This window comes from Phyllostomus discolor, chromosome 5, assembly GCF_004126475.2.
Source record: "Phyllostomus discolor isolate MPI-MPIP mPhyDis1 chromosome 5, mPhyDis1.pri.v3, whole genome shotgun sequence".
Lineage (NCBI taxonomy): Eukaryota > Metazoa > Chordata > Mammalia > Chiroptera > Phyllostomidae > Phyllostomus > Phyllostomus discolor.
In genome coordinates, this window is record NC_040907.2 from 81,343,840 (window position 1) to 81,361,403 (window position 17,564).

Below are 17,564 nucleotides of genomic sequence, written 5' to 3' on the forward strand. Positions count from 1 at the left end.
GGAAACTCTAGTTTACATTTGACAAGTACAGTTGATCCTTGAAAAACATGGGTTTGAACTGGGGAGGTCAATTTATACTATGCATGTTTTTGTTCTAGTAAATTTACAGCACTGATAAGTTTTTTTCTTTCTTATGATTTTTGTAACATTTTTTCTCTAGCTTACTTTATTATAAGAATACATATAATATAAAAATATGTGTTAATTGACTATATTATCAATAAGTCTTCTGGTCAATAGTACTCTTCTATAGTTAAGTTTTGGGGGAGTCAAAAGTTCTATGTGGATATTTGACTGCACAGGGGGTGGCACTACATCCCCTGTGTTGTTCAAGGGACAACTGTACTTCAGTCAAGTTTTCTCATAAACCTTAGGCAAACTCTTGCCTTAGACAGATATTGGCAGGGGAAGTTCATTTTGTTCTTATCAGGACTAACTGGCACTGGAAATTTCATCAAGTAAATTGATGAGCCCTGTGGACTAGAAAAAATGAGAGTCACAATTTTTGAAACCCAGCCTTTATAAGATGCGATTGCAATTCACCCAGCGAATAAGGCAGTAGGTTCCTTTAACTGCATTGTGAGTTAAAGGAACTGCATTGAACTGGAAAGAGAATGACTAACTCCTTGAAGAGATCTTGATCACCATTTACTTAGAAGCCTGCACCAAGGAGGTTCAGGAAAGTCATCTGCTGGAGCCACATGTTCACAAAGGGTTTTTTTTGTTTGTTTGTTTTTTAAGATGCCCAAATGTGAAGGACTTTTTTTTCTTTTTCTGTTTTTTAAGATTTTATTCATCCATTTTTAGGGAGGAGGGGGAGAGAGAGAGAGAGAGAGGGAGAGAGAGAGAGAGAGAGAGAGAGAGAGAGAGGGAGAGAAACAGAGAAACATCAATGTGCAGTTGCTGGGGGTTATGGCCTGCAACCCAGGAATGTACCCTGGCTGGGAATCGAACCTGGGACACTTTAGTTCCCAGCCCGTGCTCAATCCACTGAGCTATGCCAGCCAGGACTACAAAGGGTTTTTAATATAGGCTTTGGGATTCTCTTCAAATGAAGTTACAGACAGAAATACCCAGATGGAGTAAAAGACAATTGTTATGCAACTTAAAACTCATGTTCCTCTGCCAGACCATACTGCCTGTGATGATCCATTAAGTAATATTTTAAAAATATTTATTATCTTATGATTAGTGCTAATTGTATTCCATTGTATTGGTGTTGTGAGTTAAAGGAATTTGCCAAATATAAATATTTATGGTAGATAATAATCCTCCCTTATTGATGTTTTCTCTTTCTGTGGGTTTAGTTACTTGCAGTGAACTGCAGTCTGAAAATATGAAATACAAAATTCCAGAAATAAATTCATTAAGTATTAAATTGTATGCCATTTTGAGTAGCATGATAAAATTTTGTGCTGTTCCACCTGAGATGTGAATCTGTCTGGCATATCCTGCCTATTAGTCACTAAGTAGAGGTGTTGGTTAGTTATCAGATCTACTTTCAGGGAATCCCAGTGCTTGTGTTCAAGTAGCTCTTATTTTAGTTCATAAAGGCCCCAAAGAATAAGATTAGTGATGCTGACAATTCAGATATACCAAAGAGAAGCCATAAAGTGATTCCTCTGAGTAAAAAGGTGAAAGTTCTTGACTTAAAAAGGAGAGAGAAAAATGCTCAGTTTGCTAAGATCTATGGTCAGAACAAATCTTCTATGCATGAAATTGTGGAGAAGGAAAAAGATATTCTTGATAGTTTTGCTGTTGTACCTCAAAATGCAAAACTTATGGCCACAATGTGTGATAAGTGTTTAGTTAAGATGGAAAAGGCATTAAATTTGTGGGTGGAAGACTTCAACAATGAATTTCTGAAATGAGTGACACCAAGACATTTACTGCAAGTAAGGGATGATTACACAGATTCAGGAATAAGTTTAGCATTTATCATCTCACATTATCACAAGAAGAAAAAATGAGTATAGTACAATAAGGTATTCTGAGAGAGAGAGACAGAACACATTCACATAACTTTTACTATAGTATGTTGTTATAATTGTTGTATTTTATTATTAGTTATTGTTGTCAACATCTTACTTTGCCTAACTTATAAATTAAACTTCATGATAGGTATGTATGTATAGAAAAACATAGTATATGTAGGGTTTGGTACTGTGCATGGTTTTGGGCATCCACTGGGGGTCTTGGAACATATCTCCTGTGGATAAGGGGAGACCACTATACTATAATTTTAATAACACTAGTGGTCATTTATCACTTTTGTTTCTGTTTTTAAAAGTATACTAAAAAGGGGGAAAAAGAAAATGGCTTGAATGAACTGCCTTAAGATGAACTACCTTAAATGTGTTTAAACATCTAGTTAGATCCCTTATAGAATATCTGGGTCAGAGGAAAGAGTTAACAGCACAACCTACAGTTGATCCTCATTACTCACAAATGCATATTTGCAAATTTTCATACTGGCTAAAATTTATTTGTAGATGCTAAGTCAGTAATTATAGTGCTTTCACAGTCAGTTGCAGACATACACAGAATGGTGAAAAATTTGAGTCACCCAACACTCACATTTCCAGTTGAGGTTGAACGTGGTTATGTTCTGCCTTCTGATTTCAGTTTTCATACTGTGACCAAGTGTCCTTTTTATGGTCTACTTGGTGCCATACTTCTCACATTTTAGAACTTTTTGTTGGTTATTTCACCACTTAAAATACATGCACCTCAAGTCTAGTGCTAAAGTGCTGTCTAGTGTTCCTTTAAAAAAACACTTTATTTATTTATTTTTAGAGAGAGGGGAAGAAAGGGAGAAAGAGAGGGAGAGAAACATTAATGAATGGTTGCCTCTCACATGCCACTTACCAGGGACCTGGTAAATACCTTGATTGGGGATCGAATTGGCGACTCTGGTTTTTGGGCCAGCACTCAATCCACTGAGCCACGTGAGCCAGGGCTGTCTAGTGTTCCTAAGTGCAAGAAGGCTGTGATATGTCTTAAATATGTGTATTAGAGAATCTTTGTTCAGTCATGCATTATAGTGCTATTGGCTGTGAGTTCAATGTTAATGAATCAACAATATATATTGAAGGAATTGTCTTTAAACGGAAACACACATTAAACAAGGTCATGTATTGATTGGCTGATAGAAATGTGACCAGTGGCTTACAAAGAACCTAACCTGGAAATTCCCTAGGAGCAATGGTTCAGTGTTCACTAAGAGTTTACAGAACATGATTACAACGAACAATGAGAGTCAACTCTACTTGAAACACATGAGATCTCATGAACCATTTTCTGTGCCTCTTCCTGGGCAGCTCACCTGTGCTGGCCTTAGGGTTCATAATGTGTTTGAAAGGGAGGTAGTTTAATAGTTAACACAGTAATACATGTGCACATTGCCCTCTTCACAGGGATGGGTAGAACTCATTTCTCTAAATGACAGGGATTCCTGATCATTGTTATCTTGAGCCCAAATTCTTACAGGCAATTTGCTGTATATTCTCATGACACCAATACAACTGACTTAATTCACAGGCAGGCCTAGTGGAAGATCAAGTTGATCAGGAAGAGCCCTTTGGCTATGCTGCAACCCTGTATGTTTGGATTTTTTCCTGGGCTTTATTCACCACCTGGAATTACAGTGTGCACCAGAAAGAAATGGATTCATTGAGCTGGGGGCAATGAAGAAGATTCAGACAGAATTATTTGGTTTTTGAGGAAGCCAGAACTATAAGAAAAATATCTGAAGGGAAGGAGATAATAAGGCAGTCTATTGATTGTTCAGGATTTCTTGTTTGGGATTTCTTTTTCAGTATTCAACAGGTAGATGTCTGTTGGGACCATCACTGAGTGTTAGAAGCCTGTTTGTTGTTCAGATCGAGCGACGGAGCATAGGCTAAGACTTTGAAGATGTGCGCTAAGCAAGATTCTCTTTTTATTATTATTTATTTTCTTCTTCAAAAGTGGGGAAGCTTCCTGGAGGTTACTGAGAGCACTGGGGATTCTTTCTGAGCTCTTTGGAACAGGTATGAGAAAGGAAGTTTGAGTGTTTTTTCCCTATTTGGAAGTGTTCCCAGAGTCTGCTTTGTCATAACTTCAACTCACCAGTGTCATAACCACCTTCGGATTGTGCACTGCTTTCTGTGGCATCTTCCAAATTAGCATCTGGGGATGACTCATACAGAAATCTTTGAGGAGAGATGGAGAGGGAGACACAGGGAGAAAGATATGCTGAAACTTCATGAGACTGTGGAGAAAAACACTCATGCAAATTGCAGACCAGTAGAGGTCCAGCTGTCTAGGACAGACCTCCTACTTGGGCTCTAGAATTTAGGACCCACGCTGGATTGCTCTGTCTGTCATGGCAAAAGCAATGCTCACCATGTAAAACTCATCAGTTCTCTGCCCCAGCCTTCCTGGGCTCCTTTGTGTCCTAGCATGTCAGTAGACTCCCTAGCCCACCCCAACCCCCTACTCCCAGTTATCCAAGCCAGAAACCTGGAAGTTATTTTAAACTCTTCTTCTCTTATCATTCACATCTAATACATTCCTAAGTTTGTCTGAGGATGGCCTGCCTCACAAATATGCCCACATTCATGCATTCCCTTTCTCTAACCCACTGCCAGTGCCTCACTTCCAACCTCTCACACTTTCCACTTATCCATTTCTAAACCCTTTGAATGTGTCCTTTTCTAGATTTGTCTGTTTTCTCATCAAAGTCAGTTCCTCAGGTTTCTTTTTGATGAAAGCCTTTTGATGATTCCTCATCCCCTTCAGGATAAAAGCTGCACTCCTGTGTGTGATAGATGACGCTCTTGTGGGATTTGGCTCCTGTCTGTCACCCAGGCTCTTTCTTCAGAACTTACCAACTGCTTTGGTAAATTTCAGGTTTATTTGCCTTTGTCTGTCCAGAATATCCTTTCCAGCTTTTGTCTTTGGGAAACTCCCACTTGGTCTTTAAGACCCAGATCCAGGGTCTCAGTTCTCTCCCCATGATGATGACCAATGTATTTAATAAGTGATCTGCTTGGGTTGTGAGCAATTAGATCAGAAGCCACAGAGAACTCCTGGAATGGCTCTGCCTTAAGGCACCAGGGAGCTGTCATCTGAGTTTCCCCACCCTAGCGCTGTTGGTCATCCCTCCTTTGTGTCACCACAGTACATGTGGAGGCATCATTATTCACCCTGTAGTTGTCATTCGACAAACATATTTAACAATTGCCTACACTGTTTAGACCTTGCCTGGATCATGGGAAGAGAAAAATGAGTAAGATAGCACTTCTGCATTTGGGTGCTTGTAGTCCAGTCATACAGCATTTTTCTCTTTGGTCATTATCTTCCATAAGACTATCAGCTCTTTGGACAGTGGGGACCAGCTCTGTCATCTCAGAGTCCTTGGCACCTGCCTGGTGCTTGGCAGATAGCATGCTCAGTCAGTATTTGTTGAGTAAGGGTATCTGTCTGGGATCCCTGGTATCTGGACTCAAGGGTCACAGTGTCAATGCGTTAAAATGTTTCAATGGGTTGATTGGTCATGGGGCAAAGGGTTTCTTCCAGCAAGAGATGTTAAGTAATAATGTTTAATTATAAAGGTATAACCCAGAGGAATGATGCATTTGTCTTCTCTCTTCCCTCTGATTCAGCTTTTTCTTTCCTTTTTTTACTTCTTATTTGAATGGAATAGTGTTACCCACTCACTGGTTTTATATAGCTCCTATTGAAGTAGAACTCAACAGAAATTGTGCCTATTAATTAAAAAGCCAGAATGTGGGCAGTTTTTGAACTGCTAATTAAAACTCTTGCCAGTGAGGTTGTATTGGCAGTTTGAAGCCTTTTTTCTTTTCCTGAACCTAGAAGAGAAAATGACTTTTAAAAAGACAGTTGCCAAGAGTGATAGCATCTTGTCTTAAAAACTGTTTCACATACCTCCAGTGAAATCATAGGGTCGGAAATTTTCCTAGTGCTTTGAAGGTTGTTAGTGGGTTGGAGTTGTTAGGGGCTGAGAGGACATAAGTGGCCTCCCAGGGCCACTCCTTGCTGCCCTCAAATGATCACTTCAGTCGTGGGCCTGTAGAAAGCACGGCTGGTAGGGAAGGGCCTAAAGATGTTTCCCCTCTTAAGCTGCTCAGAAGAGAACACCTTACCAATTTCTAGGAGCTACTGGAGCAACTGTGGCCTCTGAAGTTTTGTCTTGTCTCCTGCTTATCACTGCAGGTGCTGGTGGGGAACTGAATGAATTCCATAGAAGACAAATGGCAGAAGAGTCTCAAGCCTCAGGATGTGCCCCCTGCTCTGCCTTCTTTCAGACACTGGAATTTCCTGCCATGCCCACCAATGCTGGTGCTTGTATAAGATGTGGCTTTCTGGGCATGGTGTCAAGGAGCTCACACAGGCCTCCCTATTCAGCCACAGACTGCATCCTGTGCTGGCTTTCGGGGTGGGGCATCCCAGCAGGGCTGCCCTCGTGACTGGAGTCAGAGATCATGTGGGCTCCCTCGAGGTGGGCATGGGAGAGGGGCATGAGGCTGCTCCAACAAGTGGCCCCATTGTATCCTGACCTGGGAGGCTGCTGAGAATGGCTCTGTGACAGCCACTGTACGATGGAGGAGCCTGGGGTGTGTCTGCGGGGTTTGATTCCACTGAACCAGGGGAAGAAGCCATGTGGTGAGCATGTGCTTGGGGCCAGATTTGGGTCCAAGGACTGGCAATGTGCTTTGAGTTTGGGCTTCCTTTCTTTTTCAGAAGGTGGTTGATTCATGCAAAATGCTTAACGATGCCTGCAACGCACGGAGCAGAGATCAGATCCCCTTTGATGTGCAGGGTCTTTTTGGAGGTTCCAAAAAAATAGTTCAAAGGTTTACTTTGGACACCACACCTCCAGCACATGTCAAAGTCAAGGCCTGGCTCCCCAGGCAGCACGCTGGAGAAAACATTTTGTGCCGGCTCTTCCTCTCTGTTATGTCTTGTGCTGAGCACAGATTTCCAGGCTTCACACTGTCCTGGTGGCAAAGAGGAGAGATTAAGCAAAAGAAAATAAACGACTCTGAACTTTTCGAGGGTCCAGAGAAGCAAGGGTGCACTGTAGCTTTTCAGTCCTGCTGAAATCACAGTGAGTGCCAGGCTGATGTTTGCCTGCAGCGCAGGCCCTCTTACTGCCTTGGAGTTTGGGGCCATCTGAGGGAAATGCATTCCTAGGCAGAAAAAGGGCCATCTGGCCGCCCCATGGAGGTCAAATCGCAGTTCTGCCTGGGTTTGTGTTCCCTGTGCCTCTTCTCCTCCACTGGGGTGTGGAACTTAGGGACTGGCTCGGCAGTGACTGGGGTGTAGGGTGCGGGGTGGGGGACAGGCATATGAAAGGGAAGGACAGGTGTACCCAATTGGAAACTGTGGGGAAACCACTTATTATGTTTCAGTGTTCTGAAAGTTTCCTTGTCCTTTCCTGTCCCCAAGGTGTGGACACAGAGAAGGTGCCCCCAGCTCTGCTTACAAGCTAGATCCTGGTAGGGTGGATGGTGTAGGATTTCTGCCTGCCTCTTGAATGAAAGCAAAGCAGAACTGCACCTGATTGTAAACCTGGCTGTGATTTGAGTCAGGGGGTCAGGGAGGATTTCCTTCCCTTTCTTCCTCTCTAATTATCAGGAACTCTTGAGTCCTTCTGAGGAGTCGCTTCTCTGTTCTGGGGCTGTTTACTTACCAGGCAGAGGTGGATGTTTCCGCCATGAGGTAATGACTTTTTCCAACTGAGGGGAGCACTGGTGAAATCCAGATACCACAATCCGTTACTCTATTAGAAGAAAGGTACAAATCAATGGCATCTCAGGCTGAGGGTAGGCCCAGAGAACAGAATCTGTAGTGTCACTAACATGCATGCTCCCAGGACCCCACCACTGCGTCCTGAGGACTGAGGACGACAGCTCCCTTCTCTCCTCGTACAATGTAGGCTACAACTCCTAGCAGCACCAACCCCCCTCCAACACACTGGCATCTTTGAAACAGCACAAGTGCCATCAGTGCCCAAAGAGATTTTACACAACATATGGAAGTCTCATGAGGCCAACAGTCCAACAGTTTGGCAAATTACAGGAACACAGAATTTTATTTTATTTTATTTTTTAGTTTCCTTTTTTTTTAAGATTTTATTTATTTATTTTTAGAGAGGGAAGGGAGGGAGAAAGAGAAGGCAAGAAACATCAATGTACAGTTGCTGGGGGCCATGGCCTGCAACCCAGGTATGTGCCCTGACTGGGAACCGAACCTGTGATGCTTTGGTTCGCAGCCCGCGCTCAATCCACTGAGCTACGCCAGCCAGGGCAAATTTTATATTATTTTTTTAATGCAATTTATCTCAGGCTTTTGTATGTCTTTTCCAGTTCTCCAAAAGGTTTCCCTTTTGCTTCTTTTCAACCTTGATCACAGCGGAAGTTCACAAGGCCCCTCCCTCACTTCTGGTTGAAAATAACCCACGGGCATACTTCCAGTCTCTGTCAGGCCAGGACTGCTCCCATGTCCTGCCTGTAGGAAAGCTCAATGAATTATTCTTTTTCTTTCCTGGGTTCATGTCCTTGGAGATCCCCTCTGGTTTCACAACATTACTACACATATTTCTGTCACTTCATGCTGTGTCTTTGCCCATTTTCTCAAATTGTTCCTTTTCAGAGGATATAGGTTTCCTCCAAGGAATCTTTTTCTTAGCTGTTACGTATCATATTCTGGCAGCCCTTCCCTCCATGTCACTCTGAGTTCTTATTTTCATTTTGGAACAACTATTAGCATTTTTAACTATTCATTTCTGATCAAGCTAAGAACTAATGATTAATTCCTCTGGGTCAGGCAGCATGCTAGGCATTTTCACTTATCAGTAACTTGCAGAGAAATCCTGCACTGCTATCTCATTTTTATACATGAAAATACTGTCACTTGATAAGTTAGATGTAGCTGAGCAGCTCTTCTAACACAAAACAACTTCTCTCTTCTCTGTATCATGAGTGGTTCCCCTCACAGCGAGGAGGTTGGAGATTGCTGTCAACCTCACCTAACACTTAGGAATTGCCCCAGTTCCCCTACATAAGTAGGTTGCAGATGTAGTTAATCCAGAGTAATAGATGTAACTCCATATTGTGTGTGTGTTTCATTTAATGTTGGTCAATATTATGAACAGATACTATTCTCGCCTGTGGTGAACAATGACAATTTGACTGTTTTTTAAAAAACAGCTCTAGACTCACTTGCCAATGGCATGTAATGAGAATCAATCTGTATCCCTTCTCATTTCATCCATGTGTCTTCCGGTTTGGTTTAGGCCTGCTTATCCTGTCTTTTCCTGGCTGTGGTGCCTGGGCGTCCAGGCCAGTCGACAAAACCATTCCTCTCTGGCTGCTGGAAAGTGGTCCGTCAGCAGGAGGCACAGCAGTGGCCAGTGCAGCAGGCAAGCTTTTCTCTGTGGGTGGAAAGAAGAGAGGCACTGAGTGACTATTTTCAATATCAGTCGTGCATGACTTAAACAAAATGCTATGCAATGACCTGGACCCACTTCCATTTACCTTTGGACTAGACAGGAGGAGGCACAGTGGAGGGTGAGAAAGCCCAAGTTGTCAAGTCACATGGGTGTAGACATCGATAGTCACACTGGGACCATTTCATAATTGGAAACTTTGAGGTAGAGGAAAACGAAGTGATTTGAGAAAGGGAAAGCTTACTCAAACACCACAAAATTCTTTTCCAATTGGTAGGCCCCTTGGGCCAGGAGGAGTGTTACTGATGAAGGTGGAAGAAGAGGGCCTGTGCCGTCACTCTCGGTGCCACTTGTGTGGGGAGTGACAATGGATGGAGCTGTTTGGTGGTATTTGTGTGTCTGTCTGGTCTTCAGAGCTTGGTGATCAATTTCTTGAGGGCTGGATAATGTCATACATATCTATAGTGCCAAGCAGAGTGTCTTGAATGCATGCTGAGAAATATTAACTGATTAGTAAATTGATTGACATAAACTTTAAACTCACTTAAGCAAGTTACTTGAGTAAATCACAGGTATGTGCCCTGCTACATATTGTAAGATGAAAGCTCTGAGTGCCTGTATTTGTTAAGGCACAGGCTAATGTATTAAATCAGAGAGATCCAGGAATATAGTGACATAACCAGGACCAAAGTTACTCCTTCTCTTATGTAACAGTCCAGAGATCAGCATGCTCGGTCTGGAGGCAAGGGAACAGCCACAGCTGCAGTCAGCAGGAAGAGGAAAAGAGCCAGGAGAGTGACCTGGAAGTGGCACATAGCCTTCTGCCTATATCCTTTTGGCGACACCTTGGTCACATGGCCACACCAAGCTGCTGGAAGGCTGGGAAATGCAGCCTTCAGCTGTGGGGTTATTCCCAGGTACAACTTAGAACTTGCATTATTGATACAGGGAGAATGAGTATCAGTGGACAAGTACCCTCTGGTATAGTCCCTAAGCTAACTTGTCCTTAAGAGCCTCCCCTCCCCTCCCTTCCCCTCCCCTCCCCTCTCCTCCCTCTTTGCTCCCTTCTCCTTCCCCTTTCATATTTCCTTTTCTCTCTCCCTCCCTCTCTCCCTCCTTCTTCCTCCCTTCTCTCTCTACCTCTTCTCTATTTTCCTTCCTCTTTGCCTCCCTCCTTTCCTCCTGTTCCAATGGACATGAATTTAACCCATATTACTTATCAGATACTCTCCTAGGAATTGGGGAAAACACCCATGAACCAAAGTATTAAAATTCTAATGGAAGATACAAACAGTTAATGGCCAATTGCAGGCAAACATTTTTGTTCTGTCTAGGCCATCTCTGTTCCTGGCCTTCCCTTTTGTGTAGGAGGGAGAAACTTTTCTCTGCCCTTCTAGGTTTAGGTTCTTTATGCTAGCCTAATAATCAAATAGACATGAGATAGATTAACAAGAAGAAAATAAGAAATTTTCATTACATGTGTATGTATGGGAACCCTACATACAGGAGAGAGTCAGAGATCCCACATACACGAGGGGTTCAGAGACAGAAAGGTAAAGTGAGGTACATATGACATCTGAGCTGCTGATGAAGTAAGCACCTTAGAGCTTCAGAGGGGAGGAAAGTCACTACAGAACGGTAATAGCAGATGGTCAGTAATTATAAGTTTGCCCTTTCCTGTACATAGGTCATAAAATGTCATCTCTGATAATAGCTCTTATTATAGGCCAGGGCCCTAATTTAAATTCTTTAAAGGAGAGGTAAAAATTTCATGTGAGCTCACAAAGTCTCAATTGCTTTCACTTCAGAATAACTCACATGCCCAAGTGGCACATCCTGGGGTGGCCTATTCTGAACCCCTTCTTTTGCTAGGCCCATATAGTTTAGCTGTGAGTGGCATTTGTTTGATGATCAGAAAGGTAATTTGTTTTTGTTTTGTTTTGTTTTCAAGGAGATTTTGGGGAATGGAAGCACTGGTCGCTGAACACTATTTGCAAAACACCTGTAGCCCTATAGATATTGATAACACAGTGCTTGCACAGAGCCTGAAATCTTCTCTGGAGACATCTTAGAGACAGAGATGGAGTGAGATGATGAAATCCTCTGAGGAATATAGAGGCAAATCATCAGAGAGCAAAAAGATTTTTGCCCTAGAGGACCGAAGTGATCTTGGTTGGTTATTGGGAAAATATCAATAGACACAGCACTGGGCAAAGTATTAAAGCTGAAGAAGAACTGCCAGATATTCCTATTCAGTACTTAATCCTCATAGTGTTACAGTGTTTTATTCATTTTAAAATTACTTCATGTACAATTTCAGAATTGTAAAATTACTCTGTATTGAACTTAAGATTCCTCAACATGGACTGTAAATTGACCTGGCTCTACTGAGGTTTATTTGTGCTAAAACAAAAGAAGTTTTAGATTTTGATTCAATATAAAAATCAACACAAAAACTCTTCCTTTGAACTGTTCTGTTATGACCATCTTCCAGAGCTGGTGACACAGAGCAAAAAGAGTCTGAAAGCCAAGAGAATGTCCCTGGACAAACGTGGCCTGGACAAATGGCTCATTTCTTCCCTATGTGAGGTTTTTGATCTGTCAAATGGGGAGTCCAGTGGTGGATTCCTACTGCACCAGGCTGCTCTGTGGGGGTGCTACAAAGCATTTGAGGGTGGAGACTGTTCAAAACCACCTGGTCTTGTATTGGACACTCCCAGAGGAGTATACTCCTCTGTGGGCTGAAAGAGACATATTTCAAACACTGGAATGTATAAAGAACTTCTTTGCAGTGAACACCTTCTAGGAAGTAATATGGACTAAAAACCCATGATGCAAATTCTCTCAGATAACAACAACAACAAAAAACAAACCCAACAAAAAGAGCCCAATAATAACTGTGCCCTGTAAGCCAAATGAGACCTTTTTCTGCCACCAAAGTACTATTTATTATTGTATAGAATGCCCAGTTTGTTTGCAAAGAGCTGACCCACTAGGTAAAATATAACCAAATCAACTCCATTATCTTGTAAATTGGTCTGTTCTGATGACAGATGATGTTAGAGAGTAATTGCTGTGAGCTGTAGATGTTCTAGTTATTGTAAATATAGGACTATAGTTTTTGTAGGATTGCTAGATGAAAAGAATCATTCTCATTGTAGAGTCTGGGCATCAAACTAGTTCTACTGAATGCCTCAGATTAGAGTGTAAACAGTTGAGGTCTTTAATACTCAACTGATAGACTAACTGCTAACAAAGATTTGCTAAGTTCTGAACTGCAAAATGGAGGAGGAAAGAGAGGATACTAGACTGGTGTGAGACCCATTCCTGCTTGTGGCACTAGCTCACTTGGTCCAGGAATCTGGAGAAAGTGCAATCAGCTTAGTTCCTTAGGCAAGGACCAGGCAGATCACAGTCCAGGTATTTGGTTTCTGACCAGCTTGGTGAAGCAAAACCACTTGCTCTTGTTCCAAGAAAATGGACTGTTAGACTGAGAGCCAACCCCAAGTGAGACTAACTGAAAGTTGCATGGTGGCAGGTTAGACTGACCTTATTTCTTGCTCACTAACTTGCCTGCACTGGGTTCTGCTATGTCTGTCATCCTGGTACAAGAACAAATATCCTCTGACTTTGAGGCCACATGGTATGACAGATTTTACCTATTCCTTGAAAATAAAAAGCACTTGTGATAAAATGTGGCTAAGGGGCAGAGACAACATCAATCTAAGCCTCACAAAGCATGCTTCCTAGTGCTTTTCACCAATAAATGAATAACAGTTCATCTCTGCCACTTCCAACCAGAGGACCTGTGTAGAAGGTCAGATACAGAAAGGAACTTAGGACTTATTTTCTAGTCTACACTTCTCACGTTTAAAGATGAGAAAAGGGAGGCTCAATAGTTAAAGTGACTTGCCAAAGCCACAGATTGCCAGTGGCTGAGCTGATAGAAGCACTTCATTTTTTAAAAATATATTTTATTGATTATGCTATTACAGTTGTCCCATTCCCCCCCCCCCCTTCATTCCCCTTCACACTGCACACCCTCTCCCACCCACATTTCCCCCCTTTAATTCATGTCCATGTGTCATAAGTTCTTCGGCTTCTACATTTCCCATACTATCCTTACCCTCCCCCTGTCTATTTTCTACCTACCATCTATGCTACTTATTCTCTACCTTTCCCCCCTCTTTCCTTCTCCCACTCCCCTGTTGCTAACTCTCCATGTGATCTCCATTTCTGTGGTTCTGTTCCTGTTCTAGTGGTTTGCTTAGTTTGTTTTTGTTTTTGTTTTAGGTGTGGTTGTTAATAATTGTGCAGTTGCTGTCATTTTACTATACGTGTTTTTTATCTTCTTTTTCTTAGATAAGTCCCTTTAACATTTCATAAAATAAGGGCCTGGTGATGATGAACTCCTTTAATTTGATCTTATCTGAGAAGCACTTATCTGCCCTTCCATTCTAAATGAAAGCTTTGCTGGATAGAGCAATCTTGGATGTAGGTCCTTGTCTTTCATGACTTCAAATACTTCTTTCCAGCCCCTTCTTGCCTGTAAGGTCTCTTTTGAGAAATCAGCTGACAGTCTGATGGGAACTCCTTTGTAGGTTACTGTCCCCTTATCTCTTGCTGCTTCTAGGATTCTCTCCTTCATTTTTACCTTGGCTAATGTAATTATGATGTACCTTGGTGTGTGTCTTCTTGGGTCCAACTTCTTTGGGGCTCTCTGAGCTTCTTGGATTTCTTGGAAGACTGTTTCCTTTGCCAGATTGGGGAAGTTCTCCTTTATTATTTGTTCAAATACGTGCTCAATCTGTTGCTTTTCCCCTTCCGATTCTGGTACCCCTATAATTCGGATATTGGAACGTTTAAAGGTGTCTTGGATGCTCTTAATCTTTTCCTCAATTTTTTGAATTCTTATTTCATCATGCTTTCCTGCTTGGTTGATTCTTTCTTCCTTCTGGTCCATTCCATTGATTTAAGTCCCAGTTTCCTTCCCATCACTATTGGTCCCCTGTGCATTTTCCTTTATTTCACCTAGCAGTGCCCTCATTTTTTCATCTAATTTGCGACCAAATTCAATCAGTCCTGATCACCAATGCTTTGAACTGTGCAACTGATAGGTTGGCTATCTCTTCATCACTTAGTTGTATTTGTTCTGAAGCTTTGATCTTCTCTCCCATTTGGGCCATTTTTTTTTTTTTGGTCTTGTCTTGCCTGTTACATATGAGGGGTGCAGCCTTAAGTGTTCATCAGGGCGGGGCAACCCAGTTGCTGGGTTGTGATGCTATATGTGGGGGTGGGGTCAGAGAGGGAACAATGGCACTTGCTCTGCTCTCTGTCAGACTTCAGTTCTTTCCGCTGCTCCCCCCAAGCAAACTGGGCCTTTCTGGTGCTAATTCCCATGTGAGTGGGATTGTGCACGTTCTAGGACCCGTGGGTCTCTCCAATGAACTGTCCCGTGAGGCTAGGAGTCTCTCCCTGTGCCTCAACCCCCACAGGTGTTTTCAATCAGTGCCCTGAGGTTCTATTTTCCAGCACTGGGACCCTGGGTTGCACGCAGTGCCTCGCTTCACAATCGCTGTCTCTCTGTGTCTGCCAGTTGCCACCCCACACCCAGGGTCTGCCCGCCACCTGCGCATTCAGGGTCCGCCCACTGCAGTCTTGCATGCCTGGGATGCCTTATGCACCTGGTCCCACCACTCTTTGTATGGTGACCCCTCTCCACCCGGCTGCCCGACTCCGTCCCTCCTACCGGTCTGGATGAACGTGTCTGTTTTAACTCCTTGGTTGTTCGACTTCCATACAGTTCAATTTTCTGTCAGTTCTGGTTGTTATTCTGTTTCTAAATTGTTATTGTCCCTATCTTGGTTGTAAGAGGAGGCACAGTGTTTCTACCTACACCTCTGTCTTGGCCAGAGCACTTCATTTCTTGTGTCTTCTATGTGAACACCCTCCTGGAGCTCAGTCCCAGAATGCAGTGTGAGTGGGCCTGCTGAGGCCATTAGGACTCCTAGTCTACTGGTCTTTCAAAACCATGCATCTGGGATTACGGCCTTTATTTCCTCTGTCCTTTTTGGGATTGTCACTTAATGTCACTAAGCCTGTTTCTTCAAATCCTCAAAATAAGAATCCCTCATAAATTTGTGAAATTGTCCTGAAGTTCATATGAATTAATGGATGGAAAGTGTCATATGTAATTTTAAAGCAATCTGCTGTTATAAAGTGCAATTATATAAATATCCACCACATAACATCATCAATCCACATTTTTCTTTTTTGTTGGCCTGGAGCACCTTAATCTGTAGGTTGGCCTTAATTAATTTCAGGTGTATGATTAACATGTTAATGATGCTCTCACTCAGACCTAAGCACTGAATTGTTTTACATTTTCTTGGACTCCAGTTGCACTTTGTACTCTCAAGCTCAGCAGGACTTATGTGGAGAGGGTATACCTTTACCATGTTTTGAAAATCTCCATTCCAGTAAAAGATAAACCAAAGGATTGATCATTATTGTTGCAAATCAATTCCAGAGAACCATTAATAGAGAGCTTTGTTAGTATATAGAGAACGGCTCAAATTACAAAAATTCAGACAAGCATGCAACTTCTGACAAACCCAACTATTGTTTAAAATCAGGAGAAACGTGATTTTAGCCTTCATACCTGCTGCAATGTGTTAATGACCAAAGGTTGCACAAAACACTAAGTACTTGAATGTCCTGATATGCAAAGTTAGCGAAAATACTTCATGCCATTTTCCATTGCTGTTCCAAGATCACATCTGTTTGGAACTGAACCATAGCATGTGTGCTGGGGAACCTGTATGAAATTAACTTTTATAGCTGCCTTTACAAGCAGAATCTTTTATTGTCTACAACTTGGCTGGGATTCAGGAAGTTCCCAAAATGATTTATTGTCATATGTGCCTATTCTATGGCGGCTGATGAAACTGATATATTATTGAACATATGCAGTCATTCTGGCTAGAGAAAACAGATCATCTGAGCCTTTTATATAAAAAGATCGAAGAATTCATATTGTGGAAGAGGAAAAAAACTTGAGTATTTTGTTTTAAGTGAAATAATTACTTGCAGGAATAAAACATTTGTTACTAATCTTATGGTTCTTTTCTGTTTGCCAACATAGTAAAAACATTAGAATTTAGAATACATTCATTAACTAAATACTTAAGGTAATATTTCCCCAATAAATGTTGGATCCCATTTTTATAATACTTGGAATGGCTAGTTCAGTTTATTAGACCATGATACTAAGAATCAAAAATCATGAATTTAAATACCTTTCATGTTACTTGATGCCCCCTCCCCAAAACCTCCAAAACCACCCCAAACCTTTTTTTTCTAGTTTAACAGAGGGGCCCCTGTGGTCTAACCAGTCATCTTTCATATGGTTGCAAGAGAAATTTTATGAAATGGTGGGTGAAACAATGGAATCTTGAGAGCATGTTTTTCTATTTGTTGATGAATCAGAACTTTCCTAGCATCATTAACCAATCAACAACACCCAAAACATCACATGTGATTAAATTAGAATAATGTGAAAAGAAAAGATTAGCCATATCCTAGCATCTGCATTTACACCATATAACATATTTAATCCTGTAGCAAAAACCTGGAGTTTCTGGAATCAGTGTGAATGCTCTCAGCCACTAATTGATACATTCATGTTTCAATTTGAAATGGGTAGTCAAAGAACTGGGATTTGGAAATAAAGCCAGGAGACTCCAGATCTTGTAAGACTGTGTTAACTGGTGAGAAATTTAGATCCAGTTTTCTAGTTTCAGTGTCAATTGAAAACATTTGATTTCTAGTGTCAGGAGAAAATAAAACAAATTATTTCCTGTCTATAGGGTTATTTATAAGACAAGAGTGAGGGTAGTTTTTCCAAATGGAATTAGTCAGTCGTGTTTTTCTCTTGACAGTATAGACACCTACTTTTTTGGAACAGAATTTAGAGGCTGGTTTGGCGATTCTCCTTGTTTTTCACTAATCCTTTTTATTTCAGAAGTATGTTTTCATTAAAATAGAAGTGATTTGTGTTGTTACTATCTCACTCATCTTCATAATGAATTTGGGCATCAACAGATGT